The sequence below is a fragment of the Vombatus ursinus genome, unplaced genomic scaffold, assembly GCF_900497805.2.
Source record: "Vombatus ursinus unplaced genomic scaffold, bare-nosed wombat genome assembly UNPS02014794.1, whole genome shotgun sequence".
In the NCBI taxonomy this organism is placed as follows: domain Eukaryota; kingdom Metazoa; phylum Chordata; class Mammalia; order Diprotodontia; family Vombatidae; genus Vombatus; species Vombatus ursinus.
In genome coordinates this window covers 12824756-12837423 of record NW_020954572.1, presented here as the reverse complement: position 1 = coordinate 12837423, position 12668 = coordinate 12824756, and the positions used below count along the sequence as shown (strand labels likewise).

At 35.0% G+C, this 12668-nt stretch overlaps 1 protein-coding gene across 1 annotated transcript in view; it reads right to left on the bottom strand.

Moving 5' to 3' along the window:
- The window catches only part of NUBPL (nucleotide binding protein like), a gene marked incomplete at its 5' end in the record, with an annotated part of 302534 nt that overhangs the window by 183701 nt on the left and 106165 nt on the right, over window positions 1–12668 (bottom strand).

Genomic DNA, 12668 nt, shown 5'->3' with positions numbered 1-12668 from the left:
ATGTCAGTAGGCATTTCTTTGTCTAGACTAATTCAGAATGGGGAGTCATTATTTTAATGATTTTTTCAATACTTATTCTGCAACTTCCAATTCATCCAATGCAGTTTTCAATAGTTCAGGCAAAACGCAAGCATGTCACTTGCAGATTCCATTGGGCTTAACTTCTTAAAATATTTTGGAAATAGCATCTTTTTATGTAGAAACAATCCATCAACAACTTGGGATTACTTTATATTCAAGGAACTGCCTCAATAAATAAGTGTGCATAGTCAAAGCATTTTAAATTGTATATTTTGAATAACTCTCAGATCCTAATACTAATCTTTGCTTATTTAGTATAGAAAAGGAGAAATTCTGCATCATAATTCTCTGAAGACTGGCATATTCTTCCTTTTGTCTACATCTTCTCTTTTATCTTGAATTCAAGAAAAGTTTTTAAAGACCAGAAAACCTTGGATTTTGTACTAAGGAAAATTAAAATTTCACCAATGTAAAAAAAAAAAAATAACTTTGTAATAGAGAACAAAAAAAGGGGGGATGTGATATTATATGGTACTGACGTCTTCTACCCTAACTAGAGAGTCAACTGATGATCATTGAAAAGTGTAGTTTCTTATCTTCAACAAATACAGGTTCACAAAAAAAGTTTTAAATAAATTTGGTATTTTAAATTTCCAATGTATAGAACTGACAAAATAGCCTATCAATTCATTTTGTATAAATCAAGGCTTCAAACTAGTATAATGTTCTGGTTCGGTATTGCCCAGATTATAACATAATGCTGGATAGGTGGCCTGCTGAATTAGTCCATTAGTAGATAAATCTCAAATAGACTATGCAGATGGTCAAAGAATGAACTAAGCGCAAAGTTGAATAGGAGGAAAACAACAGGATGAATTATATTTGAGAAATTACAAAACACTCCATGATCTCAACCTACTCCTTAACATAATATGGTCCTGGTGATATTATATGGATACAAGTCAAAGAACACCATCATTTCTGAAGAATTAAAATTGTGGGTGACCCAAACGCAATGGAAAGTTGGACATGGTGGATATAAGTAGGCTTCACTATATTAACATCAATGACTTGCTCACAAATGGTGTAAAAGAGATTAAGTATATACTGTCCAGAAAAGAAGATGGGTCAATCATGAAACCTGGAAATACCAAAAGTTGTATTGGTATCCACAAAATAATAAACAACCAACAGTACACTAAACATCTGAATCTTCCACAAAGAATTTATGGAAGGGCATAGATAAAAATTACCCAGGATGATGAGGCATGGATGGATTGTAATATGAACCAATCAATGGCAGGTCAACTCATTAGTGATATGGATTTAAAGAAATACTCGAGTAATATATTTTAGAAGACCACCTTCCTCTATTGGAAAAGTGTGATAAGACAACAAAGCTCTTTTAGACATGTTTTTAAAGTAGTTTAATAAAAGCTGGGGTTACAAAGGGTTGGATACAACTGAAATGACTGAACAACAAAAACAAAAGCAAAAGGATAGAGCAAAGGTATCTAAAAATAGAGACAACATTCCTGAGCTTTAGGAGATGAAATGGGAATAGAAGATAAATGGCACAGTAAGCACCAAACGGATATACACCTGAAATAAATTATAAGAGAATGAAAAGAACTCCATTGGGAAATATGACTATGGGTAAAATCCTTAACTAAACAAGGAATAGAGATGATCATAAAAGACAAAAAGACAACTTCAGTTATATGAAATCAAAAAACTTTCGCACAAAGTCAATATAATTAGAATGAGAGAAGCTATGAATTAGAGGAGAAATTACACAGCAAATATCTGATAAAGGTCTGCTATCCAAGATACATATGGAATTGATATAAAGACATAAGCACAAAAGACATTTCTCAAGAGATAAATGGCTGAAAAATATGTTCTCAAAAGAAGAAATGAAAACTATCAACAACTATATGAAAGAATGCCCCAAATCACTAATGATTAGAGACATAGAAATTAAAATTCTGCGATTTTACCTCACTCTCATTTAATTGGCAAAAATGATAAATGATGAAAATGGTCAATGTTGGAGGAGCTATAGGAAGAAAAGCACACCAAGGCACTGTAGGTGAAGCTGTTAGTCTATCCATTTTAGAAAACAATACAGAATGACATTACAAAAGTCAGTAAATTGGACATAATCTTTGACCCAGTGATATCACTAATAGACATATACTCCAAGGAAGTCAAAGACAGGGAGAAATGTCCAAAGATGCAAATATATTCAAATTTGTTTAATTCAATAAGCATTTATTAGGCACTTATTATGTTCCATATACCATTTGGCATTAGAGCCATAAAAACACAAATGAAAAATCCTTAACCTCGAATAATTTCTATTTCAATGTGAAGAAAACAGTATGTTAATAGATAAGCAAATACAAAATATATGTATATATGAGAGAATATAGAAAATAATTTCCAGGGGAATACTTTTTGTAGTAACAAAGAATTAGAAAGATGCATGTGCCCATCACTGGGGAATGGGTTGAAAAATGTTGTGTATTAGTATAATGAAATATTTTTGTGCACTATGAAATGATTACTATAAAGAATTCAGAGATATTCGGGGAGATTTTATTTACTGATACAAAATAATGAGCAAATCGAAGAGTATAATGAATATTACAATAAAAATAATTTAAAGTAAAACAAGTGAATGATTTCAGATTCTGGTAAGTGCAGTCACTAATTATATGACTACAGAGTAGTCAAACATGCCATTCATCTCTCAGCAAAGAGGTGATGGACTACAAGGGCATATATCTTCAGACATGGTACATGTGTTGGCTGGTTTTGTTAAAATGCATTTCTTTGTTAAAGGGTACTTCTTATTTCTGTAAAGACCACTATCTTCCTTCCAGTCACCCCGGTTTGCAACCTCAGAGTCATTCTTGACTCCTCATTCTCCCTCATTCCTACTTCCAATCAATGCCAAATCTTGCTCACTCTACCATCTCATCTCTCAAACCCTTCATTCTCTCCAGTCACCATTCCAATTCAGGCTCTCAATACCAATTCCCTGGATTATAGCAAAAGCCTCACAATTGAATTTGTTATCCTTGACTCCGCATATTTGTTATAAGGGTTTTGTTTTTCTTTTTTTTTTCCCTTTTTCCCAAATTAAGGAGGAAGAGAGAGAAATGGAAAGCTAGGAATATGTGGCAAAAAAAACAAAAAACAAAACATGAAACTTGAAAGAAAAGGGAGTCATTAAAGCATTTTTAAATACACAGAAGAAAATAAAAAGATCAGAAAGATAACAAACTAAAGAGCATTAAAAGTTACATTCTGAATTTTATATATGTGTATTTTTTTAAAGAAAAACAAATTGTACATAATAAAGATTTGCAATTTCATGCACAATCTTCTTTTTCTGTTCTACTATGTATGTGGAAATACCCATTTTGCTTAGTGTGTTGGATATTTTGGTATGAATATTTTACATGAATATCAGAGATTGAAATAAAATCTGGTTGAGAAATACAGAGACTACTGCTAGAATTTTTTTTAAATAACCTCCCAGGGGCAGCTAGGTGGCTCACTGGATAGAGCACTGGCCCTGGAGTTAGGAGGACCTGAGTTCAAATCCAGCCTCAGACACTTGATACTAGCTGTGTGACCCTGGACAAGTCACTTAACTCCAACTGCCTCACCAATCAATCAAATAAATAAATAACCTCCCAATTAGCCCCCTTCCCTCAGTCTCTCCCTTTGCTAATCCTCCAGACAGCTGCTAAAGTGATATTCCTAAAACTTATTGAATCTTTACTCAATATACTCCAGTGGTTGCCTATTATCTCTAGGTTCACATATAAATTCCCCTGCTTGGCACAGCTTGGCTCAAATCTACCTTTAAAACCTTACTATATGGGGCAGCTAGGTGGTGCAGTGAATAGAGCACCAGCCCTGGATTCAGGAGGACCTGAGTTCAAATCTGGCCTCACACGTAACACTCACTAACTGGGTCTCCCTGGGCAAGTCACTTAACCCCATTGCCTAGCCAAAAAAAGAAAAAAAAACCTTATTATATGTTACTCCTCATGCATTATTAGATTCAGTCAAAGAGGCATTCTTGCTATTGTTCAGATATAACACTCTATTTTCCATCTCTTTGCCTTCGCATAGCTATCCCCTGTGCCTGGAATATACTCCTTCATCTCCTCTGCTTCTTGGAATCACTAATTTTTTTTCAAAGCTCAGCCTAAAACTGCTAATGCCTCTAACCTAATGCTACTTCACTTTTATTTTGTATACATTTTGGGGTTTTTTCATACTAAACACAATAAACAATAAGTAAGATGAGTATCTCCATACATAAAATAGAAAAGAAAAAGACTGCAAATCTTTACCATATATTCCTTGTTTGCTTCTTTCCTCCAGTATCAATACACCAATAAACATTTATTAAGCACCTACTAAGCCTCAAGAACTGTACTAATCATTAGGATACGAAAAGGGGCAAAAGCCATTCCTTGCCCTCAAGGAGCTTACAATCTAATGGGTATAAGCATATAACAAATTCAACATATTTTTAAAAATGTCCTCCTTGTCTGTGCAATCTTCCTTCTGTTCTCTCCTGTGAATTTTCAAAATGCTTTAATGACTCTTTTTCTGCTTTACTACCTTTTTATTTTCATTTTGGTAGCATAGTAACTGGGCAGCTAGCTGGCACAGTGGATAGTGCTCCAGGCCTGGAATCAGGAAGACCTGAGTTCAAGTCTGACCTCACACACTTAGCTGCATGACAGTGGGCAAGTCACATAACCTTGTTTGCCTCAGTTTCCTCATCTATAAAATGATCTGGAGAAGAAAATGGCAAACCACTCCAGGATCTTTGCCAAGAAACCCCCACAATGGTCAGATATGACTGAAATGACTCAACAAGAATAACAACACTGTCACTACCTTCCCTCTTTCTGCAACTCCTCTCTCACCTCAAAACTAAAAGGAAAATAAAATCCTTGAATCAAATATGCATAGTCAGAAATAAACAAATTCTCACATTGACCATGTCTGAAACATATCTCATTCAGCCCCTTGAGTTCATTACCTCTCTATCAAGAAGCAGACAGATGTTTTATCCCCGGTTCTGTAGAATTATGGTTGGTTACTGAATTAAATAGTTTTACAATCTTGTTTTTCTTTCCAATTTTGTTGTTATTGTATAATTTATTCTCCAAATTCTGCTTACTTTATCCTGCATCCATTCATACAAGTCTTCCCAAATTTCTGTAAAATTGTGCCTTTCATTATTTCTTTACATGGCAATAATTTTCTGTTATTTTCAGATTATCATAATTTGTTCAGCCACTCCTCAACTGATGAGTTCCCCTTAGTTTCCAATTCTTTGCCAGAAATAAAGAAAGAGCTTCTAAAAAATATTTGCGTACATATGACTCCTTTTCTTCTTTCTTTGAAGTTTTTGGAATATAGACTTCATAGTGATATCACTAAGTCAAAAAGCATGCCTAGTTTAGTGCCCTTTTGTTTACAATTACAAATGGTTTTCCAGAATGGATGGAAAAATTCATAACTCTACCAACAGTGCATTAGTGTGCCTGTCTTCCTACAGCCCTCAAAAAATTATAATTTTCCTTTTTTATCATTTTTGTTAGTCTGGTATGTGTGAAGTATAACCCCAAAGCTGCTTTAATTTCTCTAATTATTGATGATTTAGGACAGACGTGTTAAACTTGAAAACTCCCTAGTGTGGCCCGAACCACATTAAAATTTAACTGGGACATGTTTTTTTTTTAAAATAAATAATAATATAATATAGGTAATGTTAATCTAAGAAAACATTGCAGCTGCGAGGATTTGTTTCTATTTGAGTTCAACACCACTGATTTATAGCATTAATATATTTTGTATATATTTATATGTAGACATGTTGTTTCTTCCAGTAAAATGTAAGCTTCTTGAATGCAAGGACTATCTCATTTTTTTTCTTATATCCTCAGCACCTAGCATCATGCCCGGTTCTTAGTAGGCACATAATAGTTTTTTGAATTGTGACTGATTAAAATGGAGGTTTATATTTCAAGAGGCAGAATCATTTTAGAAATGATTGTACTATAAATAAATGGCTACCTTAATATTTTTTAAATGACGAGAATTTAGGCCTACTCAAAGGCACTTTGCATTCCCAATTTATGAACTAAATATATGGCTCAAATCAGAAAAAGGAAGAAGAAAAGCACTTTAAAGGAATGCACAGGACAATGGACTTGTAGCCAGACAGATCTGAGTTCCAATTCTAATTCAGTCATTTAGTAACTGCATGACCCAGGGAAAGTCACTGAATCTCTCTGTGCCTCAGTTGCTTCATGTATAAAATGAGGGGGTTGAACTTAATGTCTCCAAGGACCCTCTCAGCTATTAACTATGATCTTATAATAAGAAGAAAAGAAGAAAATGGAAGAAAGGTAATTAGCAAATTATGACAAAATGTCAGTATGAATTAAAAGATGAGAAATATACCTCTTGGCAAGCATAAGTGTCTTCCTGAAGGCTACCTGGAATGTTATAAGGCTTCTCTTTCATTTAAAAAAATAATTTTAAGATGAATCAATTATTTCTTTCCTGTAGAAAAGTATGCCCTATTCTGTAAGTCCAAAAAAAATGAGACTTTTCTTTATAGCTAATCCTTGCAGTATGCCAATTCCACAAAGCAAGAGATACTGGTAATAGAAATTTGCCCATCATTATTTTTCCTCTTATCCTTTCAAACATTATTACAGATAAAATAAATAAAATCAGCATTCTTAACTTCACTTATTACTAAAGTGATACTGGCAGTCAGCTCAAGTCAATGCAAACCAAAATAACAAGTTAACCTAGCAAATACAGCATACATGAGAAAGACATAGTCTCTGGGGTATAACTACTACTACTAATGTTATAAAATCTTTACTCTCCTGATATGTCATTTTATCAAAATTCCATATCCCTCCCCTAGGAATATTGTTATTTGAGTTTGGGAAAATTTAGAATCTGTTCAAAATACAGCCTAAATTTTAAACTCAGCTTTGAACTTACAACTGAGACAACAAAAACTGTCTTTCCACAAAACAGACAAGTCAGTACATTTTTGCAGAAATGGAAAATAAATTATGCTATGAGAACTGCAATGCCTACCAAAGACAATTAATTTATCCAACCTTATTTAATTTTTAAGTTTTCCAACCATATTATGTTAATATTCAAAAATCATCCTGGTGCTTAATGAAGGGTAAGTTATAAATTAAGTCATCCATCAGTGAGACGAGCACATTTATTATGCCACTGTGTACTTTATAAACTGCACAAGAAAGAAGCAGAGTGAACTAAAAAAAAAAAGTCCAGATTGTGTATGTGAAAGAGAAAGAAGTGACATTCATGATGTCTTCCCCTATACATATAGGTAAACAAAACTAACATCACTTAAAAGCATATTATTTATTCTCTGTAAATAGTAAATTCAAACAAAATGAAATGGCTAGTGAAGGTGAAAAAATGTATTTTTAATTAATGGGAAGAGAGTTGTGAACAACAGCTTATGATTACAAGTACCAATTAAGTTCCTTACCATAGGATTTTATTTTAAGAAAATCTGCATAGCAACTCCTCCACATCATTTGAGGAAAAACTAACAAGCTACTATTTGTTGAAAGTTTACCCAGAAGCCAGGGAATCCATTGCACTTTGAATAACTGCATTTTGAAGAGCCCATCATTAGCTGAAGTTATCATGACACAGATCATTATTCCCCTCCTCCTCACATCTTCATGATGTTTCATGCACGGAAACACAAAAGACTCTTGCTGCAAGTCAAACCTTATCATTTGCCACAATGCCACTCAAGAGAGTGAATGACACACTGTCTCATCCTCCTCATTCTAGTCAAACAAAGTCCTGCCATTTCTTCCAGGTTCGAATGTAATTAATGGATGATATGTCACCAGTCAATTCTGAACAGATTTGGGGCCCTCTTTTATATTATAAATTAATTGCCAAAATAGGATGAACACTACTGTGACCATGTCAAACTGAAGAGTCAGCTAAAAAGAAATTGTTTATTGAACTGGAACAAGCAGAAAAATCTCAAAGACTGCTTTAAATTACCCTATTAAACAGCTACAGGAAAGGGGTATCATTCAGAGTTTCAAGGATGACTTGGAACTATAGTCATTGACTCTTCTTCTCATAGACATCCCATTATGTGCCATTGTTCATCCATCAGCTAGGTAGGGGTTGTTCTCAATCACTTGGTACTAGCAGAAAACAAATAATCTTTGTTCCCTGTTTTCTGTTCTCCTAACCTTCGCCTTTCTCAAATAAAAGAAGACAATTGATGAGTCAAACCCTGAATTTCAGGAATATGTTTAAAAAACACACACACACATAAATTAAGATACTGCATATTGGGTACTTAACCATATGGTAAAAATCAGAAATAATAAATTACATTTCTACAGAGTTTTAAGTTTTACAAATTACTTTCTTCACAGCAACCCTCTAAGATAGGTAATCCAAATACTATTTATTCCCATTTTACAGAGGAGAAAACTAAGGCTCAAAAAGGTACAACGACTTGTGACATAACTCATAAGTGGTAGGCCTGACAATTAAACTTTGTCAAACCAAGAGCAAGAAACCTGAAACCAAAATTTGTTGATGTTATTTCTTAAATAAAAGAAGTGATCTAGATATAAAATATTATTAATAAAATTAATAAGTACTAAAACTCATACTCCCAAACCAGAGGAGGAAGGAACACCAAAAGACTATATTTTTGTGCTTTTATAGTAGTGTACCCTAGGAAAAGGGACAAAAATGGAGGGAAAAAGCTACCAAAGATAAGCTTAGAATACTTCCCAATTTTGCCTAAGGCTCACCTTGCCTTCTTCCCTTTTTCCCTGAGATCAAACAAGAAGTAGCTTTAGGAGGGAAAGAGACTCAAATTTCCCATATATTCTACTCCTTGGAGATTCATTCAGCACTTCTTAAAATACAAATGCTAATAGGGGCATGAAGGGGATTAGTAGTAATCAGTCCTACTTTACTGTGAATCAATGTCAAATTATCTACCACATCAGTACTATGTAAAGGTTAGCACACACATGCTAAGTGCAAAGTAGATGCCTCAAAGGAAAGACACATGGGAAATCCCAGACAACTGGGGCAATGCTGGTTCCCCACTCATTTCTTTACTCTCCTTTAATCATTCATTCTGCAACTAGACGATGATGTGAGCAGTTTAGAAATACAGATTTCCTAGGGCAGCTAGGTGGCGCAGTGGATAGAGCACTGGCCCTGGAGTCAGGAGGACCTGAGTTCAAATCCAACCTCAGACACATAACACTTACTAGCTGTGTGACCCTGGGCAAGTCACTTAACCCTACTGCCTAGCCAAAAAAGAAAGAAAAGAAAAAAACATTTAGAAAAAAAAAGAAATACAGACATCTTCCCAGTCCTTTAAATGTACTGGTTAGTTACACTTTCCTACTCACCTAGATATGCAAGTGAACTTCCCATATCACCAACTACACTATTCATAACGTCTTCTCCTTCTGTTCCATCAAACACTCAGGTATCAAGTTATTTGCTTTTCCTGTTACTACTGATACTAAAACTGGAAAGATCTGATGGAAGCAGATTTTTGTTGGCCTTGAGTAACAATCTAAGGAATTTGTACTTTATGTGTTAGTAGTAGACAATAAGGGCACTAGGTGGAGCAGTGGATAGAATGCTGGAGTCAGGAGTTTGGAAAACTAATCTTCATGAGTTCAAATCTGGCCTCAGACACTTACTAGCTGTGGGACCCTGGGCAAGCTACTTAACCCTGTTTGCCTCAGTTTCCTTATCTGTAAAATGAGCCAGAGAAGTAAATGGTAAGCCACTCCAAAATATTTGCCAAGAAAACCCCAAATAGGGTCACAAAGAGTCGGACATGACTGAAATGACTGAACAACAACAACACAGCAGGCAATAGGAAGCCAACAAAAATTTTAAGCTTTCATAAGGTATCTAGCTTAGTAATGTAAACTTGGAAACACTCGTTGATTTTATAAATTTAACTGTATGGTTTTCTAAAGCTCTTCTGGAATAGGCTACTGGATGAAACAACAACAAGACCGCATTCTAAGAAATTAGTGAGCATGATCATAGGGATTGGGACTGGACTTTTATTCCACTAGTAGAGGGAGGGACTCCCTCCACTTGGCCCCTTCTCTACAACTTTAAGTCTCAGATTGGGGCTGAGAGTGCTGAGAGATTAAGGGTCTCCCACTCTGCCAGTATGTGTCAAGGACCTGAATCGAGACCTTCTTGAATCCACGGCCAGCTATCCACTATGCTAAACCAACCCGTGATCATGACCGTATATCAATTTACTGAATAATTCAATCCAAGAAGAATCGAGGAAGGGAGGGAGAGAAGGAAGGAAGGAAAGAAGAAAGGAAAGGTGGTACCAAGCACTGTTCTAAGAGATTTTACAAATATTATCTTACTGATCCTTACATAACCCTGGGAAGCAGGTATTATTATCCCCATTTTACAGTTGAGGAAACTGAGACAAACTGAGGTTAAGTGACTTGCCCAGATCACAGAGCTAGCAAGTATCTGAGGTCACACTTGAACTCATGTCATCCTGACTCCAGGTACAGCATACTTTCTGTGTGTAACACATTATGCTAAGTGACGGAGATGCAATACAAAAATAAAAATTCTCGCCTTCAATACTCAATTAGACGCTCCTGAAAAAAGTTACGTGAAAGCAATATTTCTGTAAACTGAATTATATTTCAAATGTACCAGGAGAGTTCTTTTTAATTCTTATTTAAAAGATTCATTCTGTAATACAACAGACAACCCCACAATTTACTAATTTTATAAATGCGGATTTTTATAGACTGACTTTTCTTAAAAAATGGAACATACATGAACTGAATTGTTACTAAAGCACAAAAGGACTTATTACAATGCCCAATTTTATACAGAAGTATTCTTTATTACTCAGGACCTCGGAGACAGACATATTCCCTAAAACATGTAGAATACACTAAAAAAAAAGAATGAGAAAAGAATTAAAGTTTGAAAAATAATTTTGCTTTTTAAAGACAAACCCAAAGATCTGGAATGGCTATAGTATTTCAAAGTATTGTTTTAGTCATCTTTAAGACATCTGGCATACTTCAAAGCAACAGCAAATAGCCATGAAGTATGAATAAAGCATTTTTAGGTGATAGCCATTTAAAAGAAGCTTAGTCATTTAAACTTTATCTTTGCACACATATGCAATTACTTAGCCACAATGATATCAATGCTTCTTTTGTCCTAAAGGGATCTCTGGTATAAAACTCCCTTTGAAGAAATCATCATCATCAATATAACTTCTTTATGCCTAAATTTGGACCTTCTAACTGTAAAGAACTAAAACGAACTGGTCCACAAAGCATGCTAAGGTCCGATGAAGGAAGACATTGCAAAAATAAACATTAGCATTTGTTCCTTCCAGAATTGTAACACGCAGGAAACTTAAAAGGAAAGATATGTTTAATGTTTCACAAATACCTGCTTTCTTCCTGAAAGCATCCATACCACCTCCTCTCCTCATGTTTGCTTTCTGGGAGGTGGGGAAATCAGTATAAATTGTTGCCATTACCATCTAGTGAGTGACAACCACATGCTAAGTGCTGTACAAAATGGGAAGTGAATATGATCCATTCCTAAAATGGTTGACTACAAGTCTGATATTCATGTTAAGTGCTGCTTGGCGAAAGGGAAAATAAAGTATATTATTATGATGTGAATTTATTTTAATTTACATGATATTATGATTAGAGTCCCAATGGCACTGTTGCAACCTACCTTGATTAAGCTAAGTAAGCTCTAAGACATAGAAGAGAATGCCATCACCCCTGATGCACATATACTTTTGTCGTCCTACTCACATCAGTCCAGACCAGTGCCTCTCTCTCTCTCCCAGGACAAAGGTCAATGAGGACTCTGGAGAGGAGATACTGTTCAGGGATTGGAGGGTTATGACAAAAGCCCCGTACATGAATCCAGGCCTGGGCTGGAACACAAGAAACTGTATTCCACAGAAAGCAGAACCTGGATTCATGCAAATTGATATTTGCATGAGGGCATGAGGGAATTCGAGAAATCCTGAAGAGGATCGAGTATTTTGTAGGGAAAGTGAGATTTTATGCAGACACATCTGCTTGAGTTAATGACCTTATAGTGACTGGCACAGAGTAAGCCCTTAAAAACTGATTGCTGACTCATTGAATATTTTACGGTTATACAAAGAGATCATAAATAGACATAAGTATACATACATACATGGTATACATATATACGCACATACATACTACACGTATTGTACATACATCTACATACACATAGCTCATAAATATCTAAACACTTGCATTTACACGGCATGTTGCAGGTACAAAGCACTTTTTGTACATTATCTCATATGTTCGTCATGACTAACTCTAACAAATCGTTAGATCTGTTAGTTCTAGGGAAAAGAAAGGAAGGGAGGATGAGAGAGAAAGCAAGGAAAGGAAGGAAGAAAGAGAGAGAAAAGGAAAAAGAAAGAAAGAAGGAAGACAGGGAAGAAGGGAGGGAGG